Source organism: Periplaneta americana, chromosome 16 (genome assembly GCF_040183065.1).
Source record: "Periplaneta americana isolate PAMFEO1 chromosome 16, P.americana_PAMFEO1_priV1, whole genome shotgun sequence".
In the NCBI taxonomy this organism is placed as follows: domain Eukaryota; kingdom Metazoa; phylum Arthropoda; class Insecta; order Blattodea; family Blattidae; genus Periplaneta; species Periplaneta americana.
In genome coordinates, this window is record NC_091132.1 from 46,230,219 (window position 1) to 46,248,957 (window position 18,739).

Genomic DNA, 18,739 nt, shown 5'->3' on the forward strand with positions numbered 1-18,739 from the left:
TTCGCCCACACTCTAGATCATGTATACCCATATAGCTCAGCCTTATAGGCTTTGACGGTAATAACATTTGTCAGGTTTATTATGCTGCCATCTAGCTGTTACATAAGGAATCACGTCATAATTCCCATTTGAATTGCGTTAGCGACTGTACTGCCATTTCGTGTTCGTTTACGGTGGACGGGTGGCGATCCTGGCGGTTGTTCTCTTCAAAGTGCTGCCGATTTTAACATAGGGATGAGCTATCTGTTACATATATGATCTAGGCCCACACGCAGTGTAAATAAGTACATACATACAAAGATAGACAGCGTGCCCGAAACCACTTTCTTGGTGTTACGAATGCAGAAAATGTGTATTTCTGTGAAATTGTAGAATCGAATTTCGCCAGCACCATAATACATTTTCTTACACTTCTTATAACGAGAAAGTAAATAGCACCTTGAGTTGAAACAGCTCAGAAAACGCCAGAAGAGTTTCTGCAATCATTTGTTTGATTTTACAATTTTAATAGAGTCGTGAATTTCCTGTGTCATTATTAAATAAAGCGGCTGTCGTTTTAAGTCCACGCTTCGGCCGCTTTCATCCAGCATATTCATTTCACAGTAGACAACCCCATTACTATCAGGTTGCCTCCCTCCTGGGGGATGGGTTACCAATAATCAGTTTCAACACTGCAATAATCGTCCACCGTTTCACATTCTGCTGGAGCGCTAACCGTGTGGAATACATAGTATCGAGTTCGAGCCCCGCCTAGCGCACGGATGATTGTCCGTTGTCATCATGTATCAGCATTCACTGTGCGCGGTGAGCAACATATTGCTTACAACACTGAACCCCATCGGGTTATAGTCTGTTTTAGACTGAAATTTAGTAACAAAGATTAACTTAGAAAGCATGTTGGAAATATTCAGATTGTCAATTAATATAGATAGACACAATATAATATTTGTTACTCAGTCAAATGACAAATCAATGTAAAATAATGACTTATATTATATGGTCATTAAGTTTTATATACATGAGCTACAAATTGCAAACATTTTCGCCCATTTGGGCATCTTCAGGCATAATTATACAATATCTCAATATCAAACTATGTAGCTATTACATTGGTGGTAGATAAACTGTTTAAGATTAATGGTGTGCAAAACATCTCCATAATTAAAATGTAATATTACAAGTCATAAATTAAAATAATGTTAAAAACCACGTAGTGTTGTAATTAAACTTCATAATATTCTGTGGAACTCTTGTTCAGTAGAGTCCAATAAGTGATGAATTATGTGTCGTTTGAACGTGGCAACTGTATAGATCACTATAAAACAATATGTTAAAAACCACGTAGTGTTGTAATTAAACTTCATAATATTCTGTGGAACTCTTGTTCAGTAGAGTCCAATAAGTGATGAATTATGTGTCGTTTGAACGTGGAAACTGTATAGATCACTATAAAACAATATGTTAAAAACCACGTAGTGTTGTAATTAAACTTCATAATATTCTGTGGAACTCTTGTTCAGTAGAGTCCAATAAGTGATGAATTATGTGTCGTTTGAACGTGGCAACTGTATAGATCACTATAAAACAATATGTTAAAAACCACGTAGTGTTGTAATTAAACTTCATATATATTCTGTGGAACTCTTGTTCAGTAGAGTCCAATAAGTGATGAATTATGTGTCGTTTGAACGTGGCAACTGTATAGATCACTATAAAACAATATGTTAAAAACCACGTAGTGTTGTAATTAAACTTCATAATATTCTGTGGAACTCTTGTTCAGTAGAGTCCAATGAGTGATGAATTATGTGTCGTTTGAACGTGGCAACTGTATAGATCACTATACAACAATATGTTAAAAACCACGTAGTGTTGTAATTAAACTTCATAATATTCTGTGGAACTCTTGTTCAGTAGAGTCCAATGAGTGATGAATTATTCTGAAATATATAAATAAATACGAAATAGAAATAGGAAATTATCAAACGTAAAAGTGTAATCGGAATAGGATTGGATAAGTAAAAGTACTCACGTCGTTTGAACGTGGTAACTGTATAGATCACAATAAAACAATATGTTAAAAACCACGTAGTGTTGTAATTAAACTTCATAATATTCTGTGGAACTCTTGTTCAGTAGAGTCCAATGAGTGATGAATTATTCTGAAATATATAAATAAATACGAAATAGAAATAGGAAATTATCAAACGTAAAAGTGTAATCGGAATAGGATTGGATAAGTAAAAGTACTCATGTCGTTTGAACGTGGCAACTGTATAGATCACTATAAAACAATATGTTAAAAACCACGTAGTGTTGTAATTAAACTTCATAATATCCAATCCGATTACACTTTCACATTTGATAATTTCCTATTTCTATTTCGTATTTATTTATATATTTCAGACATAATTCATCACTTATTGGACTCTACTGAACAAGAGTTCCACAGAATATTATGAAGTTTAATTACAACACTACGTGGTTTTTAACATTATTTTAATTTATGACTTGTAATATTACATTTTAATTATGGAGATGTTTTGTACACCATTAATCTTAAACAGTTTATCTACCACCAATGTAATAGCTACATAGTTTGATATTGAGATATTGTATAATTATGCCTGAAGATGCCCGAATGGGCGAAAACGTTTGCAATTTGTAGCTCATGTATATAAAACTTAATGACCATACTATATAAGTCATTATTTTACATTGATTTGTCATTTGACTGAGTAACAAATATTATATTGTGTCTATCTAAACAAAGATTAAGTTCAAAAATTTGTTCCAGGAGACAAGGCTAAAATACCTACTTAAAGAAGAAGACATGATGTTAGCTGACGATAAGCATTATCATTAAAAAAAAATGTCAGGGATGTGTTCGTTGATACAGGTTTAATGTTTCCATGTACAAATGAGGAGACGAGACCTGGCATGTGATCTGTGCGAGAGGGGAAAGAATGAGCTAACAGAAAGCGAGTTTGTTTCATGACGCTTAATATTAAACTATACGAATCTACCAACAAGGAAGTTCATCTCAAATTAAAACCTATCTTTCCCCTTCATATTCATTGGTATTGGTTATGATATATCCATTTTAGGGAATTACTGTATACTGGAACTTTGTTTTTTCCAAACTTTCTTACGTTCTTACGTTTAGGCTGCATTTTTTTTAACTAATCTCCTCGAATATTATAGATTTATTAATTTGTCCTACAGAATAATCTCTGTAATATTGATAATTAATATTTGAGGAGAAAAATTCGCTCCGAATCCCGGCCAAACAAGTCACTCAATTGAGTGCGCTCCTAGTATAATGGCAGTTGACAATGGACGTACACGTCAACATATAAGCATACTAACTTGGAGCCAGGCCACAAAGGGAAACATTGAAGGAGAAAGGTTGAATCCGGTGCTGTGGATTGAATTCGGCGTAGCTCAGTGGTCAGAGCGGTTGGTAGGTAGAACCAAGGACCCGGGTTCGATCCCCGGCGCCGGAGTGAATTTTTCTCATTAAATATTAATAATCTCCTCGAATTTAATTTGTTGCAGCAATGATAGGCCTATTTCTATATAAAAAATAAAAATATACAATCAAATTCGTTAATCTCCGATGCTACTTACCCATTAGAGTTCTACGAAATGTTTATTTGGCCATTTCGCAGTCTATTATTGAATACGGCATTATTGTTTGGGATGGAAGTACAAAAATTAATCTCAGTCCGTTAAATTTACTACAAAAACGAATAATTAAAATATATTTGAAGAAACGTTTTGATTATCCAACTAAATTAATTTATTTTAAATTTAATGTATTTAATATTGAACAAATTTATAAATATACTCTGTTAAAATTTTATCATAAAAATTGTAATAAGTTTAAGTTACAGGCACATAATCATGACACAAGACGAAATAATAATTTAACATTAGTAGAACCTAAATGTTTCACATCTGCTGGTCTAAAACATAGCATTAATTTTGGCCCGCGGTTGTATAATTCTTTAGCCAAATTACACCCAGAACTTCTAACATGTAACTCACTAAGATATAACAAGAAAATTAGAAACGTATTAATGTTTTCAATTTGATTAAATAAATTTATAGCCTATGTGTATGAATTAATCAGCTTATATTATATTTATATTCTATAATTTCGGTATATATATTTTTCATAAATTGGCCTACTTTACTCACATACGATATTATTCTTCTCTGTGTTAATAATATTCTATGCGGATGACGTGAATATGTTAGGAGAAAACCCACAAACGATTAGGGAAAACACGGAAATTCTACTTGAAGCAAGTAAAGCGATAGGTTTGGAAGTAAATCCCGAAAAGACGAAGTATATGATTATGCCTCGTGACCAAAATATTGTACGAAATGGAACTATAAAAATTAGAGACTTATCCTTCGAAGAGGTGGAAAAATTCAAATATCTTGGCGCAACAGTAACAAATATAAATGACACTCGGGAGGATATTAAACGCAGAATAAATATGAGAAATGCCTGCTATTATTCGGTTGAAAAGCTTTTGTCATCTAGTCTGCTGTCAAAAATCTGAAAGTTAGAATTTATAAAACAATAATTATACTACTGGTTGTTCTGTATGGTTGTGAAACTTGGACTCTCACTTTGAGAGAGGAACAGAGATTAAGGGTGTTTGAATAAGGTGCTTAGGAAAATATTTGGGGATTAAGTTACAGGAGAATGGAGAAAGTTACACACCGCAGAACTGTACGCATTGTATTCTTCACCTGACATAATTAGGAACATTAAATCCAGACGTTTGAGATGGGCAAGACATGTAGCACGTATGGGCGGATCCAAAAATGCATATAGAATGTTAGTTGGGAGGCCGGAGGGAATAAGACCTTTGGGGAGGCCAAGACGTAGATGGGATGATAATATTAAAATGGATTTGAGGGAGGTGGGATATGATTATAGAGAATGGATTAATCTTGCTCAGGACAGGGACCGATGGCGGCATTATGTGAGGGCGGCAATGAACGTCCGGGTTCCTTAAAAGCCATAAGTAATAAGTATGTTAATATTGTATTATACAATTTCATTGTAGCTGTAATGTAAGTTTAGTTCCTATGTTATTTTATTTTCTACATTCTTCTTATATTAATAATATATTACGTAATTTCATTGCAGCTGTAATTTTAATTTTGGTTCCTATTTTATTTTATTTTCTACATTTCTCTTGTATTAATCATCATCATCAGCATCATGGATTAAGCCTTATAAGGCTCGTCCCGGTCTCATTTTTTTAACACTGTTGAGCCCATCTTGTTTTCGGTCTACCAACATTTCTTCTACCTATTGGGTTATAGTTCATCATCAGTTTTGGTATGCGGTCTACTTCCATTCTTTGTGTATGTTGTTTCCAATCGTTTCTATATTGTTTTATTCTGTCTATTACTTTAAAATGCTTAGTTCCCTCGTTATATCTTCACTTCTTTTCCTATCCAATAAGGTGTAACCTGCTACAGATCTTAGAAATTTCATCTCTGCTGCTTCTATTCTTCTTTCTTCTTTTTTAGTCAGGATCCAAAATTCAGACCCATAAAGCAACATTGGCACTGCCATTACCTTATAAAATTTAATTTTTGTTTCTTTTCTAGTACTTTTTATCTTGTATTAATAATATATTATATTAAATTACATAATTTCATTGCAGCTGTAATTTTAATTTTAGTTCCTATTTTATTTTATTATTTTTTTTTCCTTTTATATTAGTAATATATCTGAATTGTGACCGAACACGAGCGCTGCTCATTCGGTCCTCAAATTTTGTTAATATTATTGTATCCTCTTTTTATATTGATTGTATTATTTTATTTCTATTTCTGTTGTAATTATATTCTGTAGTCTGATGCATTATTCTGTAACTTATTCTATGTTCTGCTCTGGTTGTTGTTATTATTGTTATTATTATTATTATTATTATTATTATTATTATTATTATTATTATTATTATTATTATATAAATTTATACTTGACCATGTCATTTCATCTTTCAATGCATTTGAAATTTGAAAATTTGAAATAAATAAATAAAAACATTTCCTAAACAAAAAAAATAAATAAATAAAAATTAGGGAAAAAATGTAAATCGTACATCCACTCCCATTAATATAGCAAAACAGAACAACATGGACTTTCCCATCAAGTAATTGCCTTTTCCCGTCAGGCTCGAGCCCCGTCCCTCGGGTTCTGAACAGCAGAGGTAATCCCAAGCCATAGCAGGTTTAATAAGCACCTTTCCTCCCGCAAAACAACGCCTAAAATTCTGATGTTAATAACACACAAGATTGTGCAGTCATGTCATGGGTAATGCAACCCTCCATCAATTAGCAATAGTCTGATGGCTGTTTTATTAGCAAACACAACAAAACACTCACGACGAATCGCGGAATTAAAACAGCTCAAAGGGCAATGGTGCTTTGTTTGGGTTTATTGTGTAACCTGCAGAACAGTACGTAATTACTTTCCCCCTAATTGGCTTCTTTAACAGGAAACTTTTTTTTATAAAAGCCAACTTTGTATTAAAAAAAGTTTCCATACGTTATTAGACAAATGCGTGAGATTGTACCACCCATAGTGCATATCATCTTGAAAATTTCTCGGTGTTAAAACCCAGGCAATTTATTACACCATAATGAATTTGACATCTGAAAAGGATTGTAAGACCATGTCGTATAGGGCTGCAGGGGGCGATGGGGGTTTGTTTTCGATTGTAGCGACGCCTTTTATAGACTTTTGTGGCCAGATACGAAACGACGTTGAATCCATAGATGGGTGGGCTGTTAATAAATGGTGAGGTTTCTTTTTTATGATATAGTTTTTCAGTTGGCTACATTGTGGTCTTCTTGTAATGGATATCTTGTGTATCTTTCTTTTGTTCATGCCCACTCTGTTCCTGAGACCTCATGATGCACGATGACAAGGGAAAGACAATGAATCATCCTTCATTCCACCTTTCTCTCTCTTTTTTTTTTCTCCAGGCCTTTTATCTATCTCCTGCTGTATATCTTTATTTTCTTTTTGGCACTCACGCCATTCTTCTTCAACCCTTTTCATTGCCTCCGCCTTCGTAACAAAGGACGTGTAGCAAGCAGTATGACCGCTGCACACCTCACACCCGACCGCTGTGTTATCTCGAGGCTCGCCCATTAGCCGCAGGCTCACAAAATAAGATCATTTGGGAGGTCTCCCCCCCCTCTCCCCACACCTTACATAGCACCTGCGTCTGTACAGAGCGGGACACATCTGCAGCACATTAACAGTAACAAAAATTAAACAGGTATTACCATTTTCATTGATAACATTCTATAATGAAAAAAAAAAATGCAATGAGGCCAATCGTGGTTACTATTTTTATGAGTAAAATTAATCAAAGAAAATAATAAAAATGAGTAAAGTCAAATATCGATATAAACCACCTCTGAAATTGTGGCATCTATTCAGAAACCTATTCTAGTTTTCCTTATGGACCACTGTACTTTTTGGGGGTAAAATTGGGGTGTTTGGAGTCAATATGATGCTGTAAAGTTGCCTCTCGCGCTGTGTTACTATCCAACCGCAATATATCAGTCACTTAGCTTTCTTGTACTATATTATACTAATATATCTGAGGTATATAATAAGAAATGGGGGGGAAAAAAATGCCAGCTACTTCAAAATACTCTTCAGGGCAAAGTTGGAAGGAGAAGGGGGCATCAGAAGAAAACGAATATCATGACTGAAGAATCCTAGACCATGGTTCAAGAATTCCTCTGCAGAACTCTTCAGAGCAGCAGTTAATAAAATCATGTTCGCGAATATTATCGCCAACATCCGGAATGGATAAACATCTCAAGAAGAAGAAGAAGAAGAAGAAGAAGAAAAATATCATTCTGTAATAATTCTCAATTGTTGCTCTTTTAATATTTATTTAATTTCATTAAGGCTATACGCGTGAAACAAAATAAATCTTTCAATGTGTTTTTTCTCCCTTTTTCTTTTTCTTCTTCTACTTATTTTTTTTTTTGCTCTTGTGTAAACTGTCCTTGTAAATTTTATATTATATTATTGGCTAAGACCACACCGTACACGAGCCTGGCTCATACGGTAGTGGCTAGAAACATTTTTTGTTTTATAATTATAATTTGTACGCACTAGCTAGCTAGTTAAATAAATAAATAAACAAATAATTAAGTAAATAAATAAATAAGTAGATAAATAAATAAATTTGAAACTATAGGCTACATTAGTTTTAGGAAACTATGTTTTCTGCCATAACTTTACAAAACTCCCAAGCAACCCCATTTCCTCCTGACCATCATCTTCTGCTAAGAAAATATTGCTATCCTCCAACACTAACCACTAACCGTCCCTTTCTGCCGGTTTAATATTCACTTAATTTCATTAAGGCTACACGCGTGAAACAAAATAAATCTTTCAATGTGGTTTTTCTCTCTTTTTCTCTTTCTTCTTCTTCTTCTTCTTCTTCTTCTTCTTCTTCTTCTTCTCCTTCTTCTTGTTATTTTTGCTCTTGTGTGTTACTTATTGGTTTGAATTAAGTTACTTACTGTATTTAGTAAACTTTCCTTGTAAATTTTATATTATATTATTGGCTAAGACCACACCGTACATGAGCCTGGCTCTTACGGTAGTGGCTAGAAACATTTTTGTTTTATAATTTTAATTTGTACTCACTAGCTAGCTAGTTAAATAAATAATAAATAAATAAATAAATAAATAAATAAATAAATAAATAAATAAATAAATAAATAAATAAATAAATAAATAAATAAATAAGTAAATTTGAAACTATAGGCTACATTAGTTTTAGGGTACTATGTTTTCTGCCATAACTTTACAAAACTCCCAAGCCACCCCATTTCCTCGTGACCATAATCTTCTGCTACGAAAATATTGCTATCCCCCACCACTAACCACTAACCACTTTCTCCTGGTTTACTTGTTTTGCGTAAGCGAGTGCCATGAGTCTGGAGCTGTTCTATACTCGAAATACTGGAGACAGTAAAATTTTATTATTTTCAGTACATTATTACGTTTCATGTGCACCATTTCCAGATAAATTAATTTGCAGATACTGTCTTTATAAGAATTTCTCTAGTAAATAAGGTAAAAAAGAGATGTTTCAAGGAGGAAAGGCCAATTTCTATCAAGCGTATAAACGTTATAATTAGTATTGCAACACTGTTAAGTTTTCACCGATTACCAGCAGAGGCTGACTATGCAGTATTCTGATATTAGGAAATTCGATACGGTTGCGAACACAACACGGTAAATTCTTTCTGACGAGACCAGCACCGAACAACAGTCGCAATCATTATACAAACTAGGACTGAATTCCATTTATCAATACTGCATGTGTCAAGTTTATTGCAACCCACAGCAACCTTTGACAGTTGCAGCCAATATTGTGCAAGTTAAAATAAGCCAGCTATATTTCACATGCCTTTTAGCAGGGCAATTAGTGCTCATTAATTTTAAATGACTGCCATAGTCGAAACGGATTCGACCATAAAATCGATTGTGCATACATTTATGACATGCTCAAATATTAACAAACATTCTCTGAAATGCCATCTATATCATGTAGTTATCTATCCATAGCTCAGTAGTTTCGCTGGCATTTTCTCACCAAAGAATCATGCTTCCATTTCTGGCAGATACATTTACAGTAGGTTTCTGATGTACTGAAATAACATGGGAAATGACTGCTTCAAATGCCACGGATTCCTCTGAAATTCTTAAGACATTTCTGCCCGTTCTTCCCAAAATCTTAACTGGAATACATAAAGAAAAATAAATAATTATGCAACAACTAATATCAGATCTCCTCTATATTAAAAATGTACGTTTAAAAATTGGTCTTAAATAAAGAACTATAGTTACAATCACCTCATCCTTTCCGAATAACTACTTTCGTTTTAAAGTGGTGTTATATAATCTATTCGTCTCCGAATTAACTAGCTTCGTTTAAAAACAGCGAAGTATAAACAATTACAACTACAATTATTTCATCTTCTCAGAACTGCAGTTTCAAAGCGGCGTTATATAGATAATTACAATTACAATCATTTCACCGTATCCGTATCACCTTGGTAACATACTAAAAGCGGCGTTATATAATCTCATTACAATCATCTCATCGTCTCGAAATCATTATTGTAGTTTAGAAGTTGCGTTATATAAAGAAGTATTATCACAATCATCTCATCGTCTCAGAATCACTATTGTAGTTTAGAAGTGGCGTTGTACAGGGTGTTTAAAAATACGGGGCATAATTTCAGGTATGTATTTCCCACATGTAGATAATCAAAATAGTTCATTACAACATGTGTCCGGAAATGCTTCATTTACGAGTTATGGCCTTCACAACATTGAAATTCACCGGAACGTTTTTCTTTCCGCAGGTCGTTGTCATTACAGATGTTCAAAATGTCCACCTCCTGCTTGAATACAGACCTCACATCGATGTCTCATTGACCTGCGAACACGATCCCAAACTCCAGGAGTATTGCGTATGTCCTCAGAACATGCCACAATTCGATTCCGAAGGGATTCCAAATCAGGCACCGGAGACGAATAAACCAATGATTTTAAATGGCCCCACAAGTAATCTGGACATTGTCTCCTGGTACAAACGACGAGCCAGCGCAGCATTGCCGTCCGCCTTACCGTACATCAAGTGTATCTCTGCCAGCTCTTGATTTGAATACATGTCGCACAGTCTAACGCCTACACAACACTGAATGCAACCTTCGCCTCGGAATGAACTGTCAGAGTGCCCTCTTAATGTCTCCTTTGACGGCAACGACCTGCGGAAAGAAAAACGTCCCGGTGAATTTCAATGTTGTGAAGGCCGTAACTCGGAAATGAAGCATTTCCGGACACATGTTGTAATGAACTATTTTGACCGTCTACATGTGGGAAATACATACCTGAAATTATGCCCCGTATTTTTGAAACACCCTGTATAAAGAAGTATTATTACAATCATCTCATAGTCTCAGAATCACTATTGTAGTTTAGAAGTGGCGTTATATAAAGTATTATAAGTTATAAGTAGGGCTAGGATTTTGATGAAATTGCATATTTTGTCTAGTAAGCCAGAAACATAGCTTCTTTAGTATTTTTGTGTTATGTGATAAACTGAGTTTTTTAAAGACATATTTTGTTAGGGCATTTTTTTTTTGCATTTTTTGCCTGTTTCAACTCATAAGAGCATCTTTTATTTTATTCGGTAATTTTTTAGGCATTTTCATTTAATTTTGGCCATGAACACCTATTATTAATGTAAAATAATATCTATTTTCTTTGATATATTCTTTACATATTTTGTCCATTAATACTCATTATTTTGTATAATATTTAATCGTCTTTCTACACAAATATTGCCATTTTAACGTAGTACACCCCACGTAATGGATCAGTCCAACCACCCCTTCAATATAGACTCTTCTATACCTGCTAATTCCAGATAAGAGTGGCCTTGTGGTAGACTACACGGAAACTAATATTAAAGTAAATCCATGGCGCTACAGCCCATGAAGGGCCAAGACCGACCAGCCGACTGCTGACCTCACGTCCAAATGCTGACGCAGAGGTGAACGATCATACATGGAAAGTACATCAGATAAAATAATTAATTAAAGTGTACTGCTTAGGAAAAAATATGTAACATTTCATTTAATTACTAGTCTAAATATTAAGTAGTACAAAACCTCTTTTCCTACTAAGGCAATTTTGTAAGATCAATTTTTAGGGCATTTTTAAGGGCATTTTTGAAAGATTTTTAGGTCATAAATGCATTGTTTTAGGACATTTTTTCATGATTTATGAGTCATCAAAATCCTAGCCCTAGTTATAAGTTATTTAAGTTATTTAACGACATCTTATCAACTAAGCTCCTACCTAGAGTGGCAGATATGGTGACCGTGATGATATTTTCGCGAGATTAATCCAATGATTAATTATAAGATTACCTGACATGTGCCCTACAGGTGGGAACAACCTCGCGAAAATCAAAAGGGATAAATAATACCAAGCGGTATTTGAACCTATGCCCGAGTAGAGCTTCGGAGCAGTGTTTGTTGTCATTCTTCTTGTGAGCGAGAATGGATGACTGAGAAAAAGACAAAAGACCTTAGGGAAGTATGTTCAAGTACACAGCAATCCCGGCTTATCAGATGTATTATTTTATTTTCTAAAATCGCCTCAGGCAGTCAGAATACGAATGAGCAGGAAGACACATATTTATGTAGCAAATGACTTATTATTGGGAAAGCAATTTTTACTCACGCTTTATAAGCCACAATGGATTTGATTACCTTCGTGACGGAAATGGATGATTCATTTGAACAGGGGAATTTTTTACTTACAATTTCAGTATGGAAGTTTTAACTTTCTTGAATCGTTAAGAAAGTTTGTTTGAAGTGCAATAAATTTCCGTAACTGAAATCTTGGTTGTACAAATAATACAATAGAGGAAGCAACTGTTTCTAATCTCTTGCGAACATTGTCATCCTCTTTCCTCCCTGCGTAAAACACCAAATGAAATATTACATTTGGGTAATCCACCGTAGGACTTACCACCTCTAGAGTTACATAACTATAACCAAGTCGTTGTAACCACAGTCTAGTATATACAGTCACAATACTTACTAAACATGTAAACATAGACAGTTGAAATATGCATCCACAGATAGTTACTAACCACCAGGATCGCTACTATCGCCTCATTACAGATCCTTTCCCCAGCAGACGATAAAATGTATTGTACTTTCGATATCGTATTCTTTTGAAAAAATTAACACCTTCCTTCCACTATTGAAATATGAAATACATAAGGTTTATATATTATTTTCATAAAGTATATATTATATTTTATAAACTCACCTTCCTGGATTTTTCGGAAGAAGGATAAATCTGACTCTTTTTCTTACAATATTTATAGTACCAAAAACGTCTCCTTGTCCCATATTATTACTAAAATTATCGTATTTTAGCCATTTACAGTTATTACAACCGATAACGAACATTTCACAGTTTACACAACTTTTCATAACAAAGCGAAATACGGCACAGTCAATGCCTTTTCGATCTAGACCAGGCCGTAATGTATGTTCGGGTTTTCTATTTCAGTGTATGGAGCTCAGTGAAATATTGTATTATAACTTTATTGCGAATCATTGCTAAGTTTTATTTATTGTAATGTGTCCATAAGTTCCGTTTACTTCTTGTTGCATAATATGTTGCAGAAATAATTACAAAACTGTGTTATTTTAATGTGAAGAGAATTTTACGCGTTAACATAATCTGTTCGCATCAACATTTTAAGGTTCAATAAAAATGAATTTATATTGTGATTTTAATTTAGCACATCTACCTACCTTAATTGTAGACAGAAAATTTACCATACCACTCCTACGTACGATTGTGTTACTTCGTCTCTTAGGTAGTAGATAAATACATTAATTCAGTACTCAATTGTGGTATTAAAATACAAACAAATAGAATGTGACGGGTGTCATACATGACATTATGTTTAATTATAATGTATAATTGCGAATATAGGAATATAAGTTAAATAAAGTAAACATAACCTATACTTTCCATATGACATAACATACATATGTAGTGGCAGGGCATTGGAGACCACTAAAATTAGACAGAAATGGGCAACTAGTACAGTAAACATAACCTATAATTTCAACATATCTAAATATTCGTGCGGTGCAACTGAAAATTATTGAATCGTGCATAAATGAATGTACAAGAATTTCGCAATATTTAATCGAAATAAAGGCAGGTATTACACATACGAACAACGTAATTTTCACACCAAAAATAATATTACACCTTAACTCGCAAGGAATTTATGTCAGAAGTGTCTCCTAATCATTGTTTTAAATTTTATTAATGCAATTACATTACATTTTAGAGAAATATATGTTACTATGCAGTCCAATTAACTTATATTATGGTTGAAACGCCGCCCTTCATGATCGGGTTAAGCGAGTCACATGGTCTGTCTGCCTTACGGCCTGTATTAGATCACGATGCCAATGACACAGTCTATTGTTCCTAGTACTCACAGCGCTCCAAGCGGCTAGCAACTATCGTCAGAAATGCAAAAAATCGTGACTGTATATAGTAGACTGTGGTTGTAACTATGAACTTCACAGCTGTTATTTGTGTTGGCAACCCTTCCCATTAAAAATTGAAGAGCGCTGCGATTCATAAGGCTGGTTTTGCGTTTGAAATTCGAAAACTATAATGGAGAAACTTGATTAAAATAGTTGAATTCACGCTTGAGTAATTCATCGAACAATACTGAGGGCGGTGGAACAGGATAGACATGCATATATATTGGAATTAGTGGGTAGACACTAAACAATCATATATTTGCAATTCCTGTGTATAAATAGTTGAATGGAAGTTGGAGGCTGGCGAAATAGTGAAGGTGAGAGGAGAATGGGGCCGTAGCCAGGGAACAAGGTTTAATGGAAGCCTCATGGATCAGATAGGTTCGCTACTACTTTGCCAATGAAAGGATAGCATTTGCCCACATAACTAATAGCTCCAGAGTAGATATCCAGAATCAATACGTCCGAATTGCAACTTGTAACGCTAGAACGATCTTCTGTGAAGGCACAGAGACTTGGTTTGCATGCTAAGATAGCAATATCGTCCATCAATGGTTCTCGAACTGCAGAAATGAGATAGCGTATTCCTGTTTGTATTTTACCAACTTCCGAAGTCACCTGTTTCAAAGGAATCGCTTTAACAAGGCATCGAGCGTACAAAGTTCACACGGATCCGTTGCCTGGATACGCAGGATACAAGTCTTTAAGTTTACGGCTAGTGAACTGGTAAAGAGTATACGTTTGCAAGTATAATGTGTCCAAAAATGACTGCTCCCTTTTTAATGTGGTTTATTTCGGACAGTATAAACAAATATTTCTTGAAGGAATAGATAAAACATTGTAAACTATGTTGTTGATGTAGGTCTTTAAAACATTTCAGTAAAAGAATCATGCCGATATTTAATTAACTGTATATTATATTTTAACTTGAAGCAAGTAAAGAAATATGTTTGGAAGTAAATCCCGAAAAGACAAAGTATATGATTATGTCTCGTGACCAGAATATTGTACGAAATGGAAATAAAAAAATTGGAAATTTATCTTTTTAAAAGATGAAAAAATTCAAATATCTTGGAGCAACAGTAACAAAATATAAATGACACTCAGGAGGAAATTAAACGCAGAATAAATACGGGAAACGCTTGTTATTATTCGGTTGAGAAGCTTTTGTCATCCAGTCTGCTCTCAAAAAAGCTGACAGTTAAAATGTATAAAATAGTTATATTACCGGTTGTTCTGTATGGTTGTGAAACTTGGACTCTCACTTTGAGAACGGAACAGAGATTAAGGGTGTTTGAGAGTAAGGTGCTTAGGAAAATATTTGGGGCTAATTGGGATGAAGTTACAGGAGAATGGAGAAAGTTACACAACACAGAACTGCACACATCGTATTCTTCACCTGACATAATTAGGAACATTAAATCCAGACGTTTGAGATGGGCAGAGCATGTAGCACGTATGCGCGAATCCAGAAATGCATATAGAGTATTAGTTGGGAGACCGGAGGGAAAAAGATCTTTGGGAAGGGCGAGACGTAGATGGGAGAATAATAATAAAATGGATTTGACGGAAGTGGGGTATGATTGTAGGAACTGGATTAATCTGGCTCAGGATAGGGACTGATAGCGGGCTTATGTGAGGGCGGCAATGAACTTCCGGGTTCCTTAAAAGCCGTAAGTAAGTATATTTTATTATGTAAATGCTTTACGGTTGTAAAAATATTTGCAAATTTGATATTATTTTTACAGTTAGTTATTAGCTACTTTAATATTTTGAATGGGGTTTTATAAAGTGTAATGTATATATACTAAGCATGAAAAGTTTTGTTCATTTAGCTCTTATAGTAGCTGATATATAAAAAAATTAATTTCACTAAATTTTTGCAGTCCGATGGTGTGTGTGTACCTATCACCTTAACAATGCGAGGCAAGAGGTTTCTGTATTGCTGTATAGGCTATTATTTTATATTCACACAATAATTATTCAACTTACGCAAAACATATCACAAACTCCAACCACACCTACAGTAATATACAAACTGACATTCAAATCCTACACATTTAACTAAAAAGTCAGAAACTCGACACAATATAACAATAATAATTTTAAACACATACAAAACCACACGCACAACACATTCGCAACACTAAACTGAATTTCAAAACACACACTCTTTTCGATATATTACCAATCATGAACACACCCCACCAAGACAATATGAAACCAGAAGATAGCGCGGGACTTCACTAGAATTCAGAAGATGATGCATACTACATCGAAACTAATCAATTAAGTTAAAATAACAACATAGTTTAACTTTAACACAGTGAAGTAGTTGTATATTTAAGTAATTTAACAGTTATTTAGTGGTAGGCTACATAAAAGAATGTAATAAAATGAATAAGCAAAATCTGTAAAATAGTTCCGAACAAACATTATTACACTTGAAAACTGGTTAAGCGCAAATAGGCTTTCTTTGAATTAAAAAAAACTGTGTATACGATTTTCACTAAACCTTCATTTTATTATATTATTCCGAAAGAATTAAAGTTTAATGATTCTGTAATACAAAAGTTGCATCAGTTAAATTTTAGGTTTGATTGTTGATGAACATTTAACATGGGATAAACATATTTTGGCTGTCTGTGAGAAAATTGCTCCAATGCCTGGTATTTTGAAAAGGCTTAAAAGATCTTTGCCTATATCTTGACTCCTGAATGCACATATATTATGCGTCTATCCATTCTCATTTAATGTATATGTCATTTATTTGGGGACATGATAAGAAAACTGTTTTGAGACCTTTACAAATTATTAAAAAAAGAGCTTTAAGAAATTTATTGGGTTTTCATTATTTGACTCCAGTTAAATATCTATAACAATTTTCTTTCGTTCTACCAGTTGATTCAATTATCAAATTAGGTGCTGCTACTTTCATGTACAAAGTTATTAACAATTTAACACACAGTAATATTATATTTCACATACATCTTGATTACACAACTTTTAACACTATATCACTTCGGAATACGTATGATAAGTCTTTCTTGTGTTAAATTTTAACGTACCTTATTAACATGTTTCGACCTATTTTGGGTCATCTTCAGAACTGGTCGTTGTTGGTGTTGTCGCCTCTTGTTTTCTGTGTGGGTGCGTTCGTAGTGTAGAGTCAAAGAGTGTATGTGTTTTGAAATTGAGTTGTGTGTTGAGAATATCGTTGGGGTGTGTTGTCGTGTGTCTGTATATTTCATATTGTTCTAGTGTGTTGAGTTTCTGGGTGTTTGGTTGAATGTGCAGTATTTCCAGGTCTGTGTTGATGTCTCTGTAGGTGTGGTTGGCATTTGTGATGTGTTCTGCATATGTGGAGGTGTTTTGTAATTTTGTTACGGTTGTGATGTGTTCTTTGTAACGTGTTTGAAATGATCTGCCTGTCTGTCCTATGTAGAAGTTATTGCAGGTGTTACATTTGACACACAACTCAACACACAACTCAATTTCAAAACACATACACTCTTTGACTCTAAACTACGAACGCACCCACACAGGAAACAAGAGGCGCCAACACCAATAACGACCAGTTCTGAAGATGACCCAAAATAGGTCGAAACATGTTAACAAGGTACGTTAAAATTTAACACAAGAAAGACTTATCATACATATTCCGAAGATTATATTTCAGTTTAATAAAGATATACATACTTATTTAACAAGACAAAAAGACAATATATTTTTTCTCAGCATAGCTCAGTAACTTATGGAACGAAAGGACTTAACCATTTTTAACAACAACTTTTAACCAACTTCCTTTAGAATATAGACTTTTATCAAATTGCCGGTGTTTTAAGAATTGTTTAAAAATACGTTTTTGGGAAGATTATTTATTTTAATTCTCAGTTGATTTATTTCATGGTTTCAAAATTTTTTTTCTTTCTGCCCAAAACTTTATGTCATCTTACAATTTGTTCTTATTTTGCTTCCTTTCTTTCATAAATTGTTGTGTTATGGTTTGTTTTTCACAGATTGTAGTTTCATGACTTTTTCAATTATATTGTATAACATATGTATGTGTTCTTGTATAGCTCCTACATATGAGTTATACTGGTTCGGGAATACTCAATATATTAAAAAAAAACCACTTTACACACAGACAGACAGACAAATGACATGCCCAAAAACCAGTCTTTCCGATACGAGAGGTGTCGAAGTCGTACATTTTCGTGACAATCTCGAAATTGATTTTTTGTAACATCATAATGTTTTGTTACAATCTGTACAACGAGATGTTGAGAATTAAATTCAAAATCTGTCACACTCAAATCCAGTTTCCCCTGCATATTGTTGCCAATACCAACTGAGCCAGGATGACTCCCCGGTGTGCAATAAATTTAGAGTCGCAGTAATGGCAAAGTCTGTAAAAAGTTACGGGCCTGAGAGTCCGATGTTAGGACAAAAGGTCCTGCCCAGGAATCCTTGCCTGGAGCACAAGGATCAGGAACTTCTCACGGGGGGAAGAACATGCACAAGCCTGTATTCAACATGAAATTTACAGCCAGAAACA

At 34.1% G+C, this 18,739-nt stretch overlaps 1 protein-coding gene across 2 annotated transcripts in view; it reads right to left on the reverse strand.

The window, feature by feature from the left end:
* Nucleotides 1-18,739, reverse strand: part of LOC138716215 (netrin receptor UNC5C-like) — a 901,985-nt gene that overhangs the window by 213,000 nt on the left and 670,246 nt on the right. The window lies entirely within an intron of this gene.